Source organism: Lepisosteus platostomus, unplaced genomic scaffold (assembly GCF_059453375.1).
Source record: "Lepisosteus platostomus isolate fLepPlt1 unplaced genomic scaffold, fLepPlt1.hap1 Scaffold_30_H1, whole genome shotgun sequence".
Classification (NCBI taxonomy): domain Eukaryota; kingdom Metazoa; phylum Chordata; class Actinopteri; order Semionotiformes; family Lepisosteidae; genus Lepisosteus; species Lepisosteus platostomus.
In genome coordinates this window covers 1,483,993-1,506,207 of record NW_028291658.1, presented here as the reverse complement: position 1 = coordinate 1,506,207, position 22,215 = coordinate 1,483,993, and the positions used below count along the sequence as shown (strand labels likewise).

The window sequence follows — 22,215 nt, the reverse complement described above, 5'->3', positions numbered from 1 at the left end:
GATATTAAGAGATTCGTGCAGAAAGCCTGGGAGTATGATGTCCAAAGTCGCTCTGAGCAAAAAGCTGTTAAAGTGACTGTGTTTGCCGTCAGAGCCAGCAGGGTTAATTCCCCCCTGCTCGAAGGAGCACAGGCTCCTGAGCTGGCTAAGCCCCGTTCCAAAGCATGCACACAGGACCGCACCCAGCGTCCTAAGTGCCATGAGAACACCGGGGGAGGGAAAGGGCTAGATAAAGCTGAACAAAAGGATTCAGTAGCCGCCCGCCTGGCCAGGCTTGAACAAGCTTTATTAGGACAGGGACAACCGCTCCCCAAGGCTGCCGGAAGCGTGAATGAGCTGATACTCTCCACTGGAGGAGGCGGAGACCCGCCCCCTCTCCCTCCCTCAGTCTATCTGATTGAGCGGAAGGGTTCCTGCCTGGATGAATTCAGCCACTCCCAAGTCAGTGCTGACTCCACCCCTGAAGTCACAGAGCAGGCAGTAAAACACAGAGGAAAAGCAAGTAGCTTTTACTTCAAGGCTGCCATGGGAGATGTCTTACACAGTGAGACACTGTTTGACACTGAGGTTGAAAGGTGTTTGATGTCACACGGCAAGCTCAAACGGGTTGAAAAAGAAAAGGGCATGCGACTCAGAGAGGAACCTTTGGTGGATCACCAGAAAGGCAAAGTGTGGAAACAGGTCAAGGCTCCTAAGCCTTCTGTACAGAAGGAAAGGGGGGCCAAGAGGCAGACTGTGCTCACACAGTGCCCACCGAACACAGAAGCCTATGTGGAGATTCCTTCTGTTCCCTCTGGACAAGAAATAAAAATATTTCCTTGTTCCCCGGATATACAGGGAAGTCGTGTCCCGGCCAAGGTCCCAACAGCCTCCATGCCACAGGAGCGGTGCTCCAAGCAGCCGCCTGATCCACCAGGTAAAGCACACACCTTTTACATCCCTAAAGAGGAGCAGATCTCCCCATCTGGCGATGAAAAGGAGCTTTCCCTGTGCACCCTGGCACCCAAGAGGGGTCAGGAACACCACCCTGCAGTGGTGGAAGGGATCCAGATGGCAGGAGAGCAGGTTGGTGATGTAGCCCTCACCCTTAGCCCTGAGAGGTCCTCTATTAGTGAGGATCTGCTTGAGCAGCTGTCACAGGGCCACCGCCAGGTGCCCCTGGTGCAACATTCACAGGTTAGACAGGAGGTCCAGCTGGACGCTGAGACTACTGCACTGTGGACACACCTGATCCCAGATGCCGATTCCCTCTGCTGTGACCCAGGGAACCTGCAGTCAGGTAACATTATTTCTCACAACTACCAGGTAGTGAGTGAGACTGACCTGATTGTTCCTGCCTCAACGGCAGGGTTGCCAACACACCCAGTCCCCCAGAAGGGACAGGGAATGAAAGCCGAGCCGGTTTTCTTACAGCCACCAGCTCAGTCTGTCAGTCTGAGTCTGACCAACAGTGGTTCAGCCAGACTGGAGCTGGATGGTCAAGTCACCCGCCTGCCAGTGCAGGACATCGCAAAGAGGGGTGTCAGAATCCCCGCCTGCACTGACATGGGCCTGGTGAGTGATAGTAAGTTCAAAGACAGTGAACTAGCTATCCCAGTACTGGGGCAGCTCCCCGAACCCCTAGCAAGGGAAGGGGGGAGCGAGCAGGTGTCCTACACCCACGCCCAGCGAACGATTGTAAACATGCCGATAGAGGGATTCCTCAATCAGGAAGTGTGCAGGGTGGACCTGAACAGTGAGAATGGGGTAACAATCCCAGATCACTCAGGTGCTCCAGATGACCACTCAGCCGAGGGTCAGGCATGCTCCACCGCTGCACCGCCCCCTGCAGGGTTCCTAGAGCACAGGCATGAACAAATCGAAAAAGCAGATGCCCTGGAAAAGGAGGAGCAGCATCAGCAGCTGCGTCAGATCTCCCCATATTTCCAGGATGTTGGTGCCCAAGATGCCACAGGGCATACTGAGAAAGACACCATGTACACGTGCGCCAGCTTAGAAAGGCGACAGTCATTCAGAAGGAGATGACTGGGATCAGCCACCCGAAAAGACTTTTGGGAGGACTGATTGCTGCCGCCACTGTTGCACGTTTGCTTTTTTCTGGTAGGTTTGTGTACTACTGGCACTCTCACCCTGACTGCCCCAAGAAGGCAGAGGTCAGAGATGCCGGAGGGTAGTGACAGACTGTATCGACAGCAGCAAAAGTTGGAAAGCTTAGGGAAAACCCTACAGGCGATTTCCTATGCAACAGGGTTAAACCTTATTCCCCAACCAGTGGACATGATTGTTGGTGTTATACAGTGGGTTTATGCTTGTGTGCAACAGGCCAGAATGTTGACACAAGACCTATTAAGGGAGCTTAGTGCCACTGTAGCCAGTCTAACCACGGCACGATTCCCAACCCACTTGATTCCACTCTTCTCAGTAGAGGAGTATGTGACATTAACCCCATCGCTCATAGCTCACCCAGAAGGCAATCCAAGATTGAATTTGGTTCCAAATCTTGAGATGGGTATGGCTACCAAAGCTATCCATTGGCTGTGTCTAAACGATTCACCAATGAAGGGTGTAAAGCTACTAACGAGCAGAGGGAGGTTAATGAACCCCATGAAGAGCAGGTAGGAAGTAAATGGCTGGTCAGCACACCACATTTAACTGACACTATGACTTGTGACAGGCATGATACAGCTACCACAATGCAGCTACCTAATCAAACAGTTTTCCTGCAAGTTCCTGAGGAGGCCATAGTACAGCATGGTAACTTAACACTGTACGGTCTGGAACCAGACAACATAAGACCAAACTTGAGGTCATGGATGCCTTCAGGTGCCACACTATTGAATTGGATAGAAATCCAAGAAACAGTAAGCCCTGAAGAGGTACAGGTAGTTAGTTTGCTTTAATGGAACAAACCTCCAAACCACCCTAGCAGATACCCAACACAGGTGATGTGGTTTATCGCGGGGCTGGGAACAGGAACTGGTTATATTTTAACACTGGGAAGCTGGATCATGACTGACAGTGTACTCTGAATGCTGTACTCTTGCATCAAAATGTAATCTGGGTAGCATGAATGAGTCAAAGGTAGCATGTCAAAAGAAAGGAAGTGATTTCTCCCCAAATATCTACTACAGAGGTATCAGATATTGACAGTGAACTTCCTGATGTGTAATTCCTAGACCTAGATAATGTCTCCTACCGTGTTTATACATACTCCAGATGTTATTCATCCTGTTTGTATCCAACACTGGTTCCGGTATGAATTCTCGAGGAGTAATGTGGACATTTAAGATTAATGTTCTAATGGCAAGGGACATCACTTAACTCTGTTTTGTTTTGAAGGCAACAACGCCTCAGGACCTCGTGACCTTCAAAAAGGGGGGATATGTAGCGGCGAGGCTTATTAATAAGGCAGAATTAAGTGTTCTGAGCCTTCCCAAATGAGGCCCCATTTCTCTGTTCATCTCTGTGGTGCAGCCACAGAGAAACTGTTCTGCAGGGTGATTTAAGGTCCTAGGACAGCTCCCAAAGGGGGATGCACTTAGCTAAGCCTGGCTATCATGATCAATGGTCATCCATTGGCGCCTATCTGTCTAGGGAGTGCCAGTTGGACATCTGGACTGCATTACTAAGTGTCAGGACTAAGTGACTCATATCTCACCTTGATCAATCAATCAGGGACTGGTAGGGCCGAGTAACCCACGTGGGACTCTGGTGCCTATGGAACTTTCAGCCAATCAATGAGCTGAAGTTCCTCCAGGTAAAAACAGGCAACACAGAGAGCCTGTGAGATTCAGTAAGATTCAGAAGGGAGGATTCAGAGGATTCTGTGGACAATTCTAAAGGGAATTCAAAGGAGAATTCCAGGGCAGGGCGGCCCAGGAGCAGAAGGCTCCCAAGGGCAGGACATTCTCGCAGCGCGCCTCCTGACCATCCTGAGACTCAGCCCGGACAACCACGGAACGGCCAGTGTGTCCGAGTGCCAGAACTTTCTTTGTTCAAAGAGTCTAGAGCGGAGGTTGCCAGAGAATAACCAGAGGATCCACCCGAGGTTAGCACCAGCAGCAGGCCTTGTGAACAGGTCGGAACTGTGGACAGCTGAATCACTATTCAGAACTAGCTCTTCATCAGAAACGAACCGGTCCTCTTCCTGACTTGCTGGGACCCACAGTCATCTTTTCTCCTGTGCACAAACTTTGCTAGTTAAAGCCCACAGTGAGCATCAGCAGCGCAGCGTCGCAAGCCGCATTAGTACCTGTGTGTGCGCGTTGTTTGAGTTATGTCACATGGTTGGATTCTAAAGCCATCAGAAGAATCAACTTTGTGATTTACTGCTACATATTTGGCGTCCCTGAGCCGGTTTTCTTACATGTGAAAATAACATTTTAGCATCATATTATTACATACAGGTCTCTAGCTTCAACACAGTGATATACATATACTCAGTGATTTATTGGTACATGCCCAGGTCAATAATCAGAATGAGGATTTATTTCCAGACGGGCTACAGGTAGTGTTGTGAAATACTTCAACACACTGGATCGCAGATTTAGACCCCCTGCACTCTTACTCCTTAAAAACCAAAGAAATGAAGATATGTAGCAATCACATTGCAACAGGGCTGACAGTGACTTAATGCTTATACTAGTGGACTTCTGGTACCTTTAGGGTACGGTGTTCCCTGAAGGGCTCTCAAACCCCGCATTTCAGATGCCTAGCTGTTTCGCTGATGTGTTGCACCTCAGAATCACTTTTAAACCTTACCTCTGGTATCTTTAATCCCTATTGCTCAACGCATGGTGAAAGTATTGCATAAATGTGTCTGAAAATGAGCAATGGGCACCTGAGAGACTCATTTGCCTGTTTCACAAATGATCATATTTGACTAGAGATTGGGATTCAGTTGTGCATTCTGACAGCAATCGCTTTCAAAAAACGATACATTCTGGATGAGGTCAAGGTGCAGGAACACTGTATTTAGGATGTGTTTGCACTTATTCTGTGTCTCTAGCTTCAACACAGCGATATATGTATATGCTCACTGATTTTTTGGTACATGCCCAGGGCAATAATCATTATGAGGATTTATTTCCTGATGTGCTAGGGGTAGTGTTGTGAAATACTTCAACACACTGGATCGCAGGTTTAAACCGCCTGCACTCTTACTCCTTAAAAACCAACAAATGCAGATATGTAGCAATCATATTGTAGCAGACACTCATTTGCCTGTTTCACAAATGATCATATTTTACTAGAGATTCTGTTTGGGATCCGGATGTGCATTCTGACAGCAATCTCCTTATCGCGGCTTTGCCCTTCTTGCCTCTTTGGACAATATCTCCATCTTGTGGTCGTTGTTGGTAATGTGTAGACAACATCTCCATCTTGTGGTCGTTGTTGGTAATGTCTTCTTATGCCCTTTTTTATTTTAATTCTCTATTAGTTGATTCTAGAATCTCTACAATGGAGATGAAAACATCAGTTTTATAGCAGACAATATGACATTATTTATAGTCCAATTAGAAACTTATTACCCTGTTTTTAACATAATAACAAATTAAAATTGATTAAAACTAAGTTTGGAACACCAGGGAACATAACAAATGATTTTTAGGAAAACCATGAGGTTCTCTGTGTCCAATGCCTGCAAGGGGAGAAAGCTAGAATCCTTTGATTTTTTCAAAATTTGAAAATAAACATCATATAACAACAGCTTTCATTCCTAGGATTGAAAAATAACCATTTTTGAAGACATAGTTTCTAAAACACTACAATAAAGTTAAAAACATCAGTTTTATATTACATTATTTTTAGTGAAATTAGTCATTTTTTGCACTATTTTTAATAAAATATCTAATTAAAAGTGATTAAAATTAAGTTTGGAACAACAAGGAACACAAAAAAAAAAGATTTTTAGGAAAACCATGAGGTCCTCTGTGCCCGATGCCTGCAAGGGGAGAAAGCTAGAATCCTAAAAAAAAGTTATCAATTCTAGAGCCTAAGAGGAAAACAAGACAAATGTATATCTCCAAATAATTTTATGTGCTTCAGAAGAGCCCAGGAAAGTTTTTTGCATACATGAAACCACGCCCGTTTGCACATAAGCAGACATGGTTGCACACACGACTGCATGAAAGCACACGTGCATGCGAAGTCATCCTGTTGAGCATTTGAAAAGCCGCACCACGCCACACTTGAAATAGCTCTTACATTAGTGGTAGACACAGGAATCGCCGCAGGAATCAAAATTGAACCTAGTTGCCACATCACATACATCCTGTTCAACGATAAAAAGGTAACATCTATCCTCGCTCCAGAGTAAATCTCACGTTGAGGGCATATTTTTTTCCACTTTACCATGAGTCGGGCTCGGCTGCACAGAGGCGAGAGCAGAGCAATGAGGTCACGGGAACAGGGGAGTCACACGCTGGCGGTTTGAACACGCGGAAGATCACTGCAGGATCCACAGTATGTGGACCCTCCGTGCGCCATCAGTCCACACTCCGGGCTCTGAATCCTGCCATCCGAGTTAAGATCTCGGCGGAACCTGAGGCACAGTTCCTTCTTAAAACGTAATCTGGTGAGGATTTCTAGAATCGTACTTGTATAGATGCAGCCTTTAATGTGTTGCTAGGATAAAATTGATGACTTCTTGAACTTCAGTAGGCAACTGCCCTCTTGATTTCGGATTTAATTTCTTTATTACAGGGGCGCTTTTATGAAGACAGAGTCATGTTCAGGTACTTTGCTTGATGGAGGAAGCTCATTACGGACTCTGTGATCTGCTCACCTGGAGTCTGGAAGAAGGGACAATTTTATGATGCTTTGGAAGATAATGTTTTTTTTTTCTTTGAAATCGAAATGAATCAGAATATCAGTGCAAAAGACAAACTCTTGGTTTGGTTTAAAGAGATATGGTTTTAAAACAGACAAAATGTAGAAAACAGGTGTTTCTCACTATTGGAAAAGAATGGACCGGGGGTATTTTACGAGTTGCAGTGCTGATCTCACTGGGTTACAGTCCTGCAGTGTTACACCAGGGCCAGTGGCGCAATGGATAAAGCGTCTGACTACAGATCAGGAGATTGCAGGTTCGACTCCTGCCTGGCTCGGGTCGTTTTTAAACGCATCGGGCTACTCCCCTAAGTAGTCTGTGCTACTTACTGCATTGTAATCGTACTCAGTAAGAGATTTCCTTCATGTAAATGAACTGCACCTGACAGCTTTAGAAAAACACCTGGGCTCAGTACGGTGCTGAGAGCTCAGCGTTGCTGTTCTAATTAGCACGCACTGCATCGGCTATGAACCCGAACTTTTCAATTATTCCGATCAGTAAGTCAACACGTAGTCCACATGAAAGGTAGAAATATTCTCTTGTCTGTCTCTTGTTTGTATAGAACTGAATGTCCCTGACAATGTACTGTTAGTTTTAATTGAAGAACGGCATTTGTGTTCAAATATACCAGACAAGTTTACGTAACTGCTCATGCGACACTCAGTTGTAATTAGTCAAGAAATAAAGTCGAACAACAGCTGCGGGTTTGATTCTGAACGTATGAGATTGCAGCGCCTTTTACTTCCATTGACAAATGATAGAGATTCGAAGAGAGATCCTTCAGACCAACAAGCAAACCCACGGCTATTTCGGTTTTCTATCTAGGCAACGTTGGTGTCTGCAATAGCATACATGAAAGCGTGATGCAATTTCTGTGGCTACATTTGTTGCACATCATGCACAGTAAGAGTGTTTCTAACACCAAATAAAAAGTCAACAATTAGCGATCACGCCTTCTCCTCAGTTAACCCACTGAAACCCTTGCTGTTAACAGTTCTTTAATGCGTGCTCTACGAGCACCTACATATCGTGTCGGTTCTTTCAGCTTTATTCATTAGGTTTTCAAAGGCATAAGTAGAGCACCAGAGGTGCGAACGCAGAATGTGTGGTAATCTGAAGAACTGCTTTCCATGGCAGCGGGTCCAAGCGATTTAACATTTTTATAGTACCGGGAAAGGAGAAGCGGCACTTTGCCTTTGCCGCGCAGGCACAAGGCGACGTGCGGCAGACGCCGGAGTCGGCAACTTCCGAACCTGCGCGGGGAAGCCCCAGCGCATTTCGAGTCCATCGCCTTAACCACTCGGCCATGACAAAAGCGAGCTCGCTGCCGCCGCATTCCTCCTATAATCTAACACGGACTGCGATTTGGCTGCGGAAACCTTTTTAAAGTCGCTCTCCGTTAAAAAAAAAATACCTTTCACAAGATTCGTGCCGGCAGACAGACATGCCTCAGAGGGTTTAAGGCTGGCTTCACGTTCAAATGATGAAGTCCCCCAGTCCGGATGTCAAAATGCAACTTTGGCAGACAGAAAAAACATCAACAAACCACAAATGTGGAAAAGGATTTTACAAGCTGCACCACACTGCACTTTCAAAAGCATTTACATTCGTGTTAGACGCAGGAATTGCCTTTGATTTGCGCGCTTACGAACGCCATGGAAAACGAAACAAAACTAAAGCCCTCAGCTCCTGCACTTGATTATAATGCCGTTACGTGTCGAAGCAGGAATTTACGTCATCCTACCACTGCAACACGGGGAATAGAGCGAAATGAGCACAATCTACGAATTGTCTCTAAACAGTCCCTACAGTTGTAAGACGCCTGGAAGCGTGCACCCCCATCATTAATCTTTGCGCATCTGTGCAAGGTAAACTCTGGAGCAGTCTCTGAAACGGCTCAAAGGAAACACGTGATTGATTCCATGTGCATCTGGGGTTCATTTCTTATTTACATTTAATTCAAGGGAAAGGCTTGGGTCAGTTTCAGACGGCCTCCAACAGCGAGATTCAAGCGTCCCACCTTCAGCCCAATCTGCGCCGCCAGAACGCCAATGGCTCCTCTGGTCTCCGGGGTGCGGTTGTGACTCCGTAACCTAAAGTGTTGGTGGCAGACAAATGGAGACTAACAGGTGATGTCCTAGGACATGACTACATTGTGACACTCGGTGGGGATGGTGACCATTGCTTGGAAAAGAGTGCGAGGCCCCTTTAGAAAAACATTTTGTTAACAGGCATTCTGCCTCAGCCTAAACACCTATAGCTTGCAAAGCACATGCTATTAGACAGGCACCTCTGCAAGACCTTAAGAGTCTCTTAAACTAGTGATAGAAAGGTGTTCCCAATGGGCGATGTTCGGCTTTCAAATCATCTCTCCGTGGAAGCGCCGAGATGCAGCTGTTTAAGGCTTAGAAGCAGCTGACTGTTTCACTACCTAGCTGATCACTGTCAGTCAGGGAGCTCAGAGGTGAAAAGCCTGTCTGAGAGACAATTCGTCGTCGATCAGTTCAATATGTTCCGTACCAGCTCGGCGCACCTGAGATCATCTTGGTAGCCGTGTAGCTCAGATGAGTGAGACAGTAAACCTTCTGCTGCCTAACTTCCCTAATTTTGGGGATCCCTTTGAAAAAGAAAAGGAAAAAAAAACTGGCTCTCATCAGCGTGATTGACCCTACCCAGTGGCCTAATGGCTAAGACACTGGCCTCCTAAAACAGGGATTGTGGGTTTGAGTCCCATCTGGGGTGCTCCTGTCCCATTTTGAGTGTACAAATGTCCTTGTGATTTGCAAAGCTACAACCCCACCTTACTCAGTGAGCGTCTCTGCTTTTCTCTCACATACAGTTGGGAGAAAAACTTTTGTAAACAGCCCTTCGGAATGATGTGGATTTCTGCATGAATGGCTCCTAACATGTGATCTTATCTTTATCTAAGTCATAATAATTAATAAAGAGAGTCTGATTTAACAAACAACACACGCCCAACATTTGACATTGCTGTTTCTTTATTGACCAAATGGTTTAAACAATCAAGGTCATTGATGGAAAAAGTACGTGAACCCTTATATTAAGGAGCTAGTGGAACCTCCTTTATGACAAAAACCTCAATCCCCACTTTCTGTAGCGGCTGGTCAGACCTGAGCAGCGGTTAGGAGGTATTTTGGCCTATTCCTCTATGCAAAACTGTTTCAGTTCATGTATATTTTTGGGATGTCTTGCGCTGAACGGCCTGCTTCAGATCACGCCACAGCACTTCAATGGGATTGGGGTCAGGACTCTTACTTGGCCATCCCAAAATATGGAATTTCTTCTGTTTCAGCCACTCTGTTGTTGATGTACTCCTTTGTTTTTGTCATGCTGCATGACCCAGCGTCTTTCGAGTTTTAGATCACAGGCAGACACCCTGACATTCTGCTGTAGAATTTCCTGATACATCTTGGAATTCATCGGTCCCTCGATGATTGCAAGCCGTACAGCCTCCGCCATGCTTCCCAGGTGGGATGAGGTTTTGGAGTTGGTATGCAGTGTTTTGTTATCTCCAAACATAACGCTGTGCACATTTACCAACAAGTTCAACTTTTGTCACGTCTGTCCACAGAACATTGTTCCAGGAGTTGCTGTGGAACATCCATGTGGTCTTTAGCAAACTTGAGAGGGGCAGTGGTGGTTTTTTTTGGGGGGAGAGCAGTGGTTTCCTCCGTGGTGACCTCGCATGATCACCACTCAGATTTCTGTTCAGATTTCTTCTTATGGTGGACTCATGGACACAGACGTAAGACAAAGTCAACCACCTGTTCGCTAGATCCCATACCCACTCAGCTAGTCAAAGATTCCCTCGAAGGACTGGCAGGACCTATAATTAGTATGATGAATGCATCGCTTGCGTCAGGCGTTGTACCTGATCAATTTAAGGTAGCGGTTGTTAGACCGCTCCTTAAGAAGTCAAATTTGGATCCACAAGTTCTTAACAACTACAGGCCTGTCTCAAAGGTCCCATTTCAATCTAAAAGTTTTGAGAGAATAGTTGTTGCCCAACGTCAATCGTATCTGGATTCAAATAATATACTTGAGAAATTTCAGTCTGGTTTCTGAAACAGCATTAACAAGAGCCTTAAATGATATTCTCTTAGCTACTGATGCGCGGAATGCAACAGTGCTAGGTTGCAACAGTGCTAGGAATGCAAACGTTAGGTTGCGCTTCTTCATGCTGCATGGTCGGCATGAGTGGAGCTTTTTAAACGTCTGTACTTAGTGCGCCTCATAAGAAATCGTTTGTCCCCGTTCAAAAGAGATTGTGCGATGTCCTGCAGCGTTCGCAAAGCAAACCTTTGACAGTTTGAAAAGAGGAATTTATTCTGCTTCCTGTGCGTGCAGTAGTTACAAAGTTGAACGTCTTTACACGATCTGCTGCAGTTTTCAGTGGGCGGGCTTTGTCAGATGGCTTGGAAAAACGCACTGTGTTTCGGCTCGGGAAACATCATGAGCAGTGTCCTGCATGTTTTCTGTGTATAGCTGTCTTTTAACGCATACAGAATTCATTCGAAATCATTGATTTCTCCAATTAACAAAGGTCCCTTAAAGGATGAGTCAAAGTAACGTCTAATCGGATTAGTTTCCTTAGAGCTGGTTTAGAGTTTGCTCAAGAGTTTACCTTTCACAGATGCGCAAAGAAGAATGTTGGCGGTGCACGCTTCAAGGCGCCTTACAGCTGTAGGGAGTGATTCGAGACGATTCGTGGCGTGTGCTCGTTCCCATATACCGTACACCCCGGGGTGCAGTGCTAGGATGACGTATAATACCGCTTGGGCAAGTAACGGCGTTATACGCAAGTGCGGGACGTGAGGGTTTTCGTTTGTTCGTTTTGTTTTGCTCTGCTTTGCTTTGTTTTGCTTTCCATCGCGTTGGTAAGAGCGTAAATAAAAAGGCGATTCCTGCGTCTACCACTAATGTAAGAGCTATTTCAAGTGCGACGTGGTGCGGCTTTTCAAATGCTTGTGGGCATTTCTCTGTTGTTGATTCTTTTTTTGTGTGTAACAAAGTGGCATTTTCATGTCCGGACGGGGAGACTTTATCATTCCGACATGAAGCCACCCTTAAGTCCTCTGAGGCGTGTCTGTCTGCAAGGCTTGTATTTTGGAAATGTTTTTTTGAAACGGAGAACGACTTTGAAATAGGCTTCCGCCGGCGCCTCGCGATCCAGGTAAGATTGTAGCAAGAACGCAGCGGCAGTGGGGCTTGCTGTAGTTGTGGCCGAGTGGTTAAGGCGATGGACTAGAAATCCATTGGGGTCTCCCCGCGCAGGTTCGAATCCTGCCGACTACGTTATCCGCCTCCAGGCGGTGTGTTTCGGCGCAAGCAAAGAAGCGCGCCTCTTTGCTGTTCCTGGTGGTTTTAAAACGCCCAATCGCTTGTACCCGCTGCCTTGGAAATAAGTTCTTCAGCGTCCGCGAATGGCATTTTGCAGCTGGAAGCAGATGTCGACGCGTTTTGCACAGAGCACCAAAAAAGCGTCTTTTTTGAAGGCCCAGGCACTGAGCATTGGTGGTTCAGTGGTAGAATTCTCGCCTGCCACGCGGGAGGCTCGGGTTCGATTCCCGGCCAATGCAGTGGCTTTTGCAGCGAGCGGCTCCATCACTTGCATCCCCTTGCAACTCGCAACTCAAAAAACCCACTGAAGCTAAGCAGGTGTGAGCCAGGTCAGTACCCGGATGAGGGTGAGCTACAGGGGAAAACAAAGCTTCCAGCTGGAAGCGGTGTTAATGGTGCCGGCGGTGGGGCGCTCGCCCTGAGGTCTGTGCGGGTCCCAATGCCCCAGTATAGTGACGGAGATGCTGTGTTGTAAAAGGGCGCTGTCTTTTGGATGAGATGTAAAACCGAGGTCACAGCGCTCTGTGGTCATTCAAAATGACCACCAAAACCTTTGACAAAAGCTCTTGGTAATTGATGGTCTTCAATAATGCTTCTCCTTTAGGTACATTTTAAATCAGCTGAAAAATGCTGTGAAATGGGGGGGCACTTCAGGCCAGTGTAGGATTTGGGTTACAAGAACCATGAAACTGCACGAGAAAGCCCGTACACTGAATTACACGGCTTTCTATTCAAAGGAGGACAAAAGAAATTCCCTGAGTTCGATTTTTTGCAGCACAGAGAGAAGCACTGTTGTGAGGCCAGTTAGCTCAGTTGGTTCGCGCGTGGTGCTAATAACGCCAAGGTCACGGGTTCGAGCCCTGCACAGGCCAGGAGAAGAGAAAAGTGTTTGAAGATTTAAGAGTGTCTTAGGTGGAGCCAAAATCAAGTGTCACAAATACAAGTGGGAGGATTTCCAATGTTTAATATGGTAAAAATAAGCGGAAGTTATCTGCCGGTCCGGCACAGTCTGCCATGCTTTTGTCATATACTGTAAAGTGGTGTCGAACTGGGTGTCGAACTGGAGCCTCACCATTTGCATATGTGAGGCTCCAGTTATACATCGAGTGTTGTTAAATAAAGCACTGACTTTATTTAACAACCACACCAAAACCTAACACAGGAGCTACACACACACGAGGAGACTGACGAAAACGTACGCACATTTAGGGTGGTAATTACCTAACAACACACTCTACTTTTACAGGACTACACAGGGCACTAGAATTACTAGGACATTATTTACACAGGTAGGGTCAGCCGCTGGTCATCGTGCTGACCCTCAGACTCTTCCCGGCTACCACTCCCAGCATGCCCAGCGGTACTACGAGCGCCTAGGGGCGCTTCCTCCTCACCACCAGGCGAGGGCGTTACAATATTTACTATATTTATTATACACGTGTAAATTAATTACTGCGAAAATAATTTACTTTGTACACTGTGCAGAGTGCCGTATACTCCTAGTGTTAGATGTGTTTTCGACGTTATATATGCATTTATTAATGTCGTCGATTTTACGGTTGCAATTCGACGTTGATTATACGTCGAGGCGACGTATATATACGTATAGCCATATTTTCGCCGTGAATATACGTATATTCGACGAATCAATGCCCACAGCTTGGCATACAAGGGTTTTGCGGAGGGGTCTTGCCACCTGCCTGAAAAAAAAACAGTAAAATTTTTGAGTGCCTATAGAGTTTCTATTTTTATTTTCTTGAGAAAAGTTGATACCATTTCCTGGAAACCCCGTCCCCCATCAGTGCGCGGTGCCCGGGGAAAAATCTGTAGGGGGGCTTCTGAAATTCTGAGGGGGGGTGATATTTCGGTTGAAACGGAGCTGTACGGTGCAGCTACCCAAATGAAATCTCGCAGCTATGCCATTGATTAGTGCTTCATGATAGAAGATAACGACTAGTAATCTGGTATTTGCGATGAAGTTCAGTTTCACATTTTTCGTCACTCTCACTGGAGAGTATTGCCTGGAGCGAAAAGTACCATAAGCGTTCATTTTTGCAGCTACATGGACGTTCTGGATCGTTAAGAAAAAATGTTGTAAAACCAACAGAAAGCACAGACTGCTATAACTAGTCCTAGTTATATAACGATTTTAAGTATAATGATAAACTACTGCAAGGAATCGGTCCACCTGAGCAAACAGGATCGTAATGTTGACACTTGTAGCGGCGAGGCTTAATAATAAGGCAGAATTAAGTGTTCTGAGCCTTCCCAAATGAGGCCCCATTTCTCTGTTCATCTCTGTGGTGCAGCCACAGAGAAACTATTCATGCAAGATGTTTTCTTTTGATAAGGACAGCTCCCAAAGGGGGATGCACTTAGCTAAGCCTGGCTATCATGATCAATGGTCATCCATTGGCGCCTATCTGTCTAGGGAGTGCCAGTTGGACATCCGGACTGCATTACTAAGTGTCAGGAGTAAGTGACTCATATCTCACCTTGATCAACCAATCAGGGACTGGTAGGGCCGAGTAACCCACGTGGGACTCTGATGCCCATGGAACTTTCAGCCAATCAATGAGCTGAAGTTCCTCCAGGTAAAAACAGGCAACACAGAGAGCCTGAGAGATTCAGAAAGGGAGATTCAACAAGATTCAGTAAGATTCTGGAGAGGATTCTGTGGACTGTTCTAAAGGGAATTCAAAGGAGAATTCCAGGGCAGGACGGCCCAGGAGCAGAAGGCTCCCAAGGGCAGGACATTCTCGCAGCGCGCCTCCTGACCATCCTGAGACTCAGCCCGGACAACCACGGAACGGCCAGTGTGTCCGAGTGCCAGAACTTTCCTTTGTTCTAAGAGTCTAGAGTGGAGGTTGCCAGAGAGTAACCAGCAGCAGGCCTCGTGAACAGGTCGGAACTGTGGACAGCTGAATTACTATTCAGAACTAGCTCTTCACCAGGAACGAACCGGTCCTCTTCCTGACTTGCTGGGACCCACAGTCATCTTTTCTCCTGTGCACAAACTTTGCTAGTTAAAGCCAACAGTGAACATCAGCAGCGCACCGTCGCAAGCCGCACAGCACAGCCTGGCACGGAGCCAGAGAGCGCGGATTGGACAGCAACAGCCTGCAACTGTTTCTTTGTGCCCGCAGGAGATCTGAATCCCCAGAAATTGGATGAGTATTCAACTTCAATGCATTACAGCTCGAGAATTCAATTGTTATCCAAACCAGTTGATATCAATTTAATTCCTAAGAGTTATGTACTTGTTCGAGTATCTAATGTAGAAGTTATAACCAAGTTCATTTATGAAACGGTCTAAATGAATGATATACTGAACGTATGTCCTCTTGATGTGTAACTCTTTGTAACTGACTGAATATATACCTTTTGTATTCTGATAACCCTCTCGATAAGATCTGTTAGGTTTATATGCATATTCTATGTATTAATAAATGTATCCTCGTGTATTAGTACCTGTGTGTGCACGTTGTTTGAGTTATGTCGCATGGTTGGATTCTAAAGCCATCAAAAGAATCAACTTTGTGATTTACTGCTACAATTAATAATTGTCTCAGTAAATGCCCAAACCCTACAGAACTGGTGCCTTCAGAGAGCCACTATGATTACATATTTGGCGTCCCTGAACCGGTTTTCCCTACATTATTTGGCGTCCCTGGGTCGGTTTAATCTACATTATTTGGCGTCCCTGGCACGGGCGTGGCAAGACTGAAATGAGTCAACCAAGCGGAATAATTCAATATAAAACGCCGCGGGTTTCATACACGATAATGCAGTGTGCTGAAAGCCGAAAGAAAACGTTCCCCTTGCTCTTTAAGCAGTGCTTGATTGTTTTGTGATCTTTTCCGATCTACCGGGTTGATTGCATACTTGATCTTGCGGTTTTCTGTGGTAAAACTGTGATTTCGTACTTAAAAGTAATACTCTTTAAGTTTAACGATGGTTGCTAAAAGGTCTGAATTCGAGTCGCTATTAAGCACTCTCTCTAGCAGCGACAGGTCTGACCACGATCTCTTCCATATCTCCGTCAGCGGAGAAGCTAGAAGGATAAATCTCCATTCTCTGAGAGAGCTAGCGAAGGACATAGAGAGATTTGACCCCGCAGTGTCAGAGAATAATATCGAGAGTTATATTCAAGACCTCAGGTATACCCTGCAGTACCTGCCAAACGCCACAGAACAGGAGAAAGTGTTTCTGGTCAGGAAAACTACCAGCAGAGCTGTACATGAGTGGATGGCTAGGCAGATGAAAGAAGTCTGCAATGACTTTGAGCAGCTGTGTCAAGCACTTATTGAAGAATACAGTGCGTTTATTGACCCGACTGCCGCGATAGCCGCCGCTCTTAACATTAAGCACGAGAGAGCAGAGTCCCCTCGCGAATATTACGAGAGACTTAGACGAACTTATTTTGCAGGGCGAAATGATGAGGGTTGCGAAGAGAACACACATTTCAAGGGTTTATTCATTGCGAATCTCCACCCGTCAGTCAGAAAGATGATCTTAATGCATATAGATGCACAGACCATGAAAATGACTGATATTAAGAGATTCGTGCAGAAAGCCTGGGAGTATGATGTCCAAAGTCGCTCTGAGCGAAAAGCTGTTAAAGCGACTGTGTCCGCCGTCAGAGCCAGCAGGGTTAATTCCCTCCTGCTCGAAGGAGCACAGGCTCCTGAGCTGGCTAAGCCCCGTTCCAAAGCAGGCACACAGGATCGCACCCAGCGTCCTAAGTGCCATGAGAACACCGGGGGAGGGAAAGGGCTAGAAAAAGCTGAACAAAAGGATTCAGTAGCCGCCCGCCTGGCCAGGCTTGAACAAGCTTTATTAGGACAGGGACAACCGCTCCCCAAGGCTGCCGGAAGCGTGAATGAGCTGATACTCTCCACTGGAGGAGGCGGAGACCCGCCCCCTCTCCCTCCCTCAGTCTATCTGATTGAGCGGAAGGGTTCCTGCCTGGATGAATTCAGCCACTCCCAAGTGAGTGCTGACTCCACCCCTGAAGTCACAGAGCAGGCAGTAAAACGCAGAGGAAAAGCAAGAAGCTTTTACCTCAAGGCTGCCATGGGAGATGTCTTACACAGTGAGACACTGATTGACACTGAGGTTGAAAGGTGTTTGATGTCACACGGCAAGCTCAAACGGGTAGAAAAAGAAAAGGGCATGCGACTCAGAGAGGAACCTTTGGTGGATCACCAGAAAGGCAAGGTGTGGAAACAGGTCAAGGCTCCTAAGCCTTCTGTACAGAAGGAAAGGGGGGCCAAGAGGCAGACTGTGCTCACACAGTGCCCACCGAACACAGAAGCCTATGTGGAGATTCCTTCTGTTCCCTCTGGACAAGAAATAAAAATATTTTCTTGTTCCCCGGATATACAGGGAAGTCGTGTCCCGGCTGAGGTCACAACAGCCTCCCTGCCACAGGAGCGGTGCTCCAAGCAGCCGCCTGATCCACCAGGTAAAGCACACACCTTTTACGTCCCTAAAGAGGAGCAGATCTCCCCACCTGGCGATGAAAAGGAGCTTTCCCTGTGCACCCTGGCACCCAAGAGGGGTCAGGAACACCACCCTGTAGTGGTGGAAGGGATCCAGATGGCAGGAGAGCAGGTTGGTGATGTAGCCCTCACCCTTAGCCCTGAGAGGTCCTCTATTAATGAGGATCTGCTTGAGCAGCTGTCACAGGGCCACCGCCAGGTGCCCCTGGTGCAACATTCACAGGTTAGACAGGAGGTCCAGCTGGACGCTGAGACTACTGCGCTGTGGACACACCTGATCCCAGATGCCGATTCCCTCTGCTTTGACCCAGGGAACCTGCAGTCAGGTAACATTATTTCTCACAACTACCAGGTAGTGAGTGAGACTGACCTGATTGTTCCTGCCTCAACGGCAGGGTTGCCTACACACCCAGTCCCCCAGAAGGGACAGGGAATGAAAGCCGAGCCGGTTTTCTCACAGCCACCAGCTCAGTCTGTCAGTCTGAGTCTGACCAACAGTGGTTCAGCCAGACTGGAGCTGGATGGTCAAGTCACCCGCCTGCCAGTGCAGGACATCGCAAAGAGGGGTGTCAGAATCCCTGCCTGCACTGACATGGGCCTGGTGAGTGATAGTGAGTTCAAAGACAGTGAACTAGCTATCCCACTGCTGGGGCAGCTCCCTGAACCCCTAGCGAGGGAAGGGGGGAGCGAGCAGGTGTCCTACACCTACCCCCAGCGAACGATTGTAAACATGCCGATAGAGGGATTCCTCAATCAGGAAGTGTGCAGGGTGGACCTGAACAGTGAGAATGGGATAACAATCCCAGATCACTCAGGTGCTCCAGATGACCGCTCAGCCGAGGGTCAGGCATGCTCCACCGCTGCACCGCCCCCTGCAGGGTTCCTAGAGCACAGGCATGAACAAATCGAAAAAGCAAATGCCCTGGAAAAGGAGGAGCAGCATCAGCAGCTGCGTCAGATCTCCACAGATTTCCAGGATGTTGGTGCCCAAGATGCCACATGGCATACTGAGAAAGACACCATGTACACGCTGCGCCAGCTTAGAAAGGCAACAGTCACTCAGAAGGAGATGACTGGGATCAGCCACCCGAAAAGACTTTTGGGAGGACTGATTGCTGCCGCCACTGTTGCACGTTTGCTATTTCTGGTAGGTTTGTGTGCTACTGGCACTCTCACCCTGACTGCCCCAAGAAGGCAGGTGTCAGAGATGCCAGAGGGTAGTGACAGACTGTATCAACAGCAGCAAAAGTTGGAAAGCTTAGGGAAAACCCTACAGGCAACTTCCTATGCAACAGGGTTAAACCTTATTCCCCAACCAGTGGACATGATTGTTGGTGTTATACAGTGGGTTTATGCTTGTGTGCAACAGGCCAGAATGTTGACACAAGACCTGTTAAGGGAGCTTAGTGCCACTGTAGCCAGTCTAACCACGGCACAAATCCCAACCCACTTGATTCCACTCTTCTCAGTAGAGGAGTATGTGACATTAACCCCATCGCTCATAGCTCACCCAGAAGGCAATCCAAGATTGAATTCGGTTCCAAATCTTGAGATGGGTATGGCTACCAAAGCTATCCATTGGCTGTGTCTAAATGATTCACCACTGAAGGGTGTAAAGCTACTAATGAGCAGAGGGAGGTTAATGAACCCCATGAAGAGCAGGTGGGAAGTAAATGGCTGGTCAGCACACCACATTTAACTGACACCATGACTTGTGACAGGCATGATACAGCTACCGCAATGCAGCTACCTAATCAAACAGTTTTCCTGCAAGTTCCCGAGGAGGCCATAGTGCTCTTGAACTTAACACTGTACTGTCTAGAACCAGACAACATAAGACCAAACTTGAGGTCATGGATGCCTTCAGGTGCCACACTATTGAATTGGATAGAAATCCAAGAAACAGTAAGCCCTGAAGAGGTACAGGTAGTTAGTTTGCTTTAATGGAACAAACCTCCAAACCACCCTAGCAGATACCCAACACAGGTGTTGTGGTTTATCGGGGGGGCTGGGAACAGGAACTGTTGTTATTGTAACACTACTGCCAGGTAGCTGGATCATGACTGACAGTGTACTCTGAATGATGTACTCTCACATCAAGATGTACTCTGGGTAGCACGAATGAGTCAACGGTAGCATGTCAAAAGAAAGGAAGTGACTTCTCCCCAAATATCTACTACAGAGGTATCAGATATTGACAGTGAACTTCCTGATGTGTAATTCCTAGACTTAGATAATGTCTCCTACCGTGTTTATACATACTCCAGATGTTATTCATCCTGTTTGTATCCAATGCTGGTTCCGGTATGAATTCTCGAGGAGTAATGTAGACATTTAAGATTAATGTTCTAATGGCAAGAGACATCACTTAACTCTGTTTTGTTTTGAAGGCAACAATGCCTCGGGACCTCGTGACCTTCAAAAAGGGGGGATATGTAGCGGCGAGGCTTAATAATAAGGCAGAATTAAGTGTTCTGAGCCTTCCCAAATGAGGCCCCATTTCTCTGTTCATCTCTGTGGTGCAGCCACAGAGAAACTATTCATGCAAGATGTTTTCTTTTGATAAGGACAGCTCCCAAAGGGGGATGCACTTAGCTAAGCCTGGCTATCATGATCAATGGTCATCCATTGGCGCCTATCTGTCTAGGGAGTGCCAGTTGGACATCTGGACTGCATTACTAAGTGTCAGGAGTAAGTGACTCATATCTCACCTTGATCAACCAATCAGGGACTGGTAGGGCCGAGTAACCCACGTGGGACTCTGATGCCCATGGAACTTTCAGCCAATCAATGAGCTGAAGTTCCTCCAGGTAAAAACAGGCAACACAGAGAGCCTGAGAGATTCAGAAAGGGAGATTCAACAAGATTCAGTAAGATTCTGGAGAGGATTCTGTGGACTGTTCTAAAGGGAATTCAAAGGAGAATTCCAGGGCAGGACGGCCCAGGAGCAGAAGGCTCCCAAGGGCAGGACATTCTCGCAGCGCGCCTCCTGACCATCCTGAGACTCAGCCCGGACAACCACGGAACGGCCAGTGTGTCCGAGTGCCAGAACTTTCCTTTGTTCTAAGAGTCTAGAGTGGAGGTTGCCAGAGAGTAACCAGCAGCAGGCCTCGTGAACAGGTCGGAACTGTGGACAGCTGAATTACTATTCAGAACTAGCTCTTCACCAGGAACGAACCGGTCCTCTTCCTGACTTGCTGGGACCCACAGTCATCTTTTCTCCTGTGCACAAACTTTGCTAGTTAAAGCCAACAGTGAACATCAGCAGCGCACCGTCGCAAGCCGCACAGCACAGCCTGGCACGGAGCCAGAGAGCGCGGATTGGACAGCAACAGCCTGCAACTGTTTCTTTGTGCCCGCAGGAGATCTGAATCCCCAGAAATTGGATGAGTATTCAACTTCAATGCATTACAGCTCGAGAATTCAATTGTTATCCAAACCAGTTGATATCAATTTAATTCCTAAGAGTTATGTACTTGTTCGAGTATCTAATGTAGAAGTTATAACCAAGTTCATTTATGAAACGGTCTAAATGAATGATATACTGAACGTATGTCCTCTTGATGTGTAACTCTTTGTAACTGACTGAATATATACCTTTTGTATTCTGATAACCCTCTCGATAAGATCTGTTAGGTTTATATGCATATTCTATGTATTAATAAATGTATCCTCGTGTATTAGTACCTGTGTGTGCACGTTGTTTGAGTTATGTCGCATGGTTGGATTCTAAAGCCATCAAAAGAATCAACTTTGTGATTTACTGCTACAATTAATAATTGTCTCAGTAAATGCCCAAACCCTACAGAACTGGTGCCTTCAGAGAGCCACTATGATTACATATTTGGCGTCCCTGAACCGGTTTTCCCTACACACTCAATAACGACACTGATATGTGCAGTTCCTGGACGGATAGCCCTCCTGCCCATCAAACAGACTGAGTGACTGTTCGTGTCATTTAATGTTGTCTGACCATTGACAAAGTACAACTATTTTTTTAGGGCGCAAATTAAGTTATTTAATAACGTGGATTAAATAACTGGATGGCGTGGATTTTTGTCTTAAAGGAAACAGAAGTAGGAGATATATATATGTATGTATGTTTTTGGTGTTTTCCTTGTTTGTGAAATACATATACACACGCACGACACTAACATAAACACACCTCATAATAAAAGAGCAAAGCATTAAGTAGCAGGATTTAAAGGACGTTGAGACCCGAGAATCGCCCTGATTGAGCTCAGTGTGTAAGTCCACCCTGGAGCAAAAGCAGCGATGCTGGCATTCTGGGCATGGTGAATTACTGATCAAGAAAGGGGGTTTTCGAGGTCTCGTTCCTTACCTGTGAACAGTGTGGTGTAAGTCCTCTCTAAAGTCTCTGAGAGGCATTTAGATCTGGAGGTAACAGACGCCCTTGGCTGAATGAGTGCAGGAATGCACAGGTTTTTCAAGTGAAAGCATCCCCTTACTGTATGAGCTGTTACCTCACACACGACAAAAGTAAAAGAGACCGAACAT

At 46.6% G+C, this 22,215-nt stretch overlaps 3 non-coding genes across 3 annotated transcripts; all 3 read left to right on the top strand.

The window, feature by feature from the left end:
• Window positions 1–7,036: 7,036 nt before the first annotated feature.
• trnac-aca (transfer RNA cysteine (anticodon ACA)) lies at window positions 7,037–7,109 on the top strand. Its single transcript has one exon. It is a non-coding gene; the product is annotated as a tRNA-Cys (tRNA).
• A 4,957-nt stretch (window positions 7,110–12,066) lies between these two features.
• On the top strand, window positions 12,067–12,148 carry trnas-aga (transfer RNA serine (anticodon AGA)). Its single transcript has one exon. It is a non-coding gene; the product is annotated as a tRNA-Ser (tRNA).
• Window positions 12,149–12,361: 213 nt separating this feature from the next.
• On the top strand, window positions 12,362–12,432 carry trnag-gcc (transfer RNA glycine (anticodon GCC)). Its single transcript has one exon. It is a non-coding gene; the product is annotated as a tRNA-Gly (tRNA).
• Window positions 12,433–22,215: the final 9,783 nt, after the last annotated feature.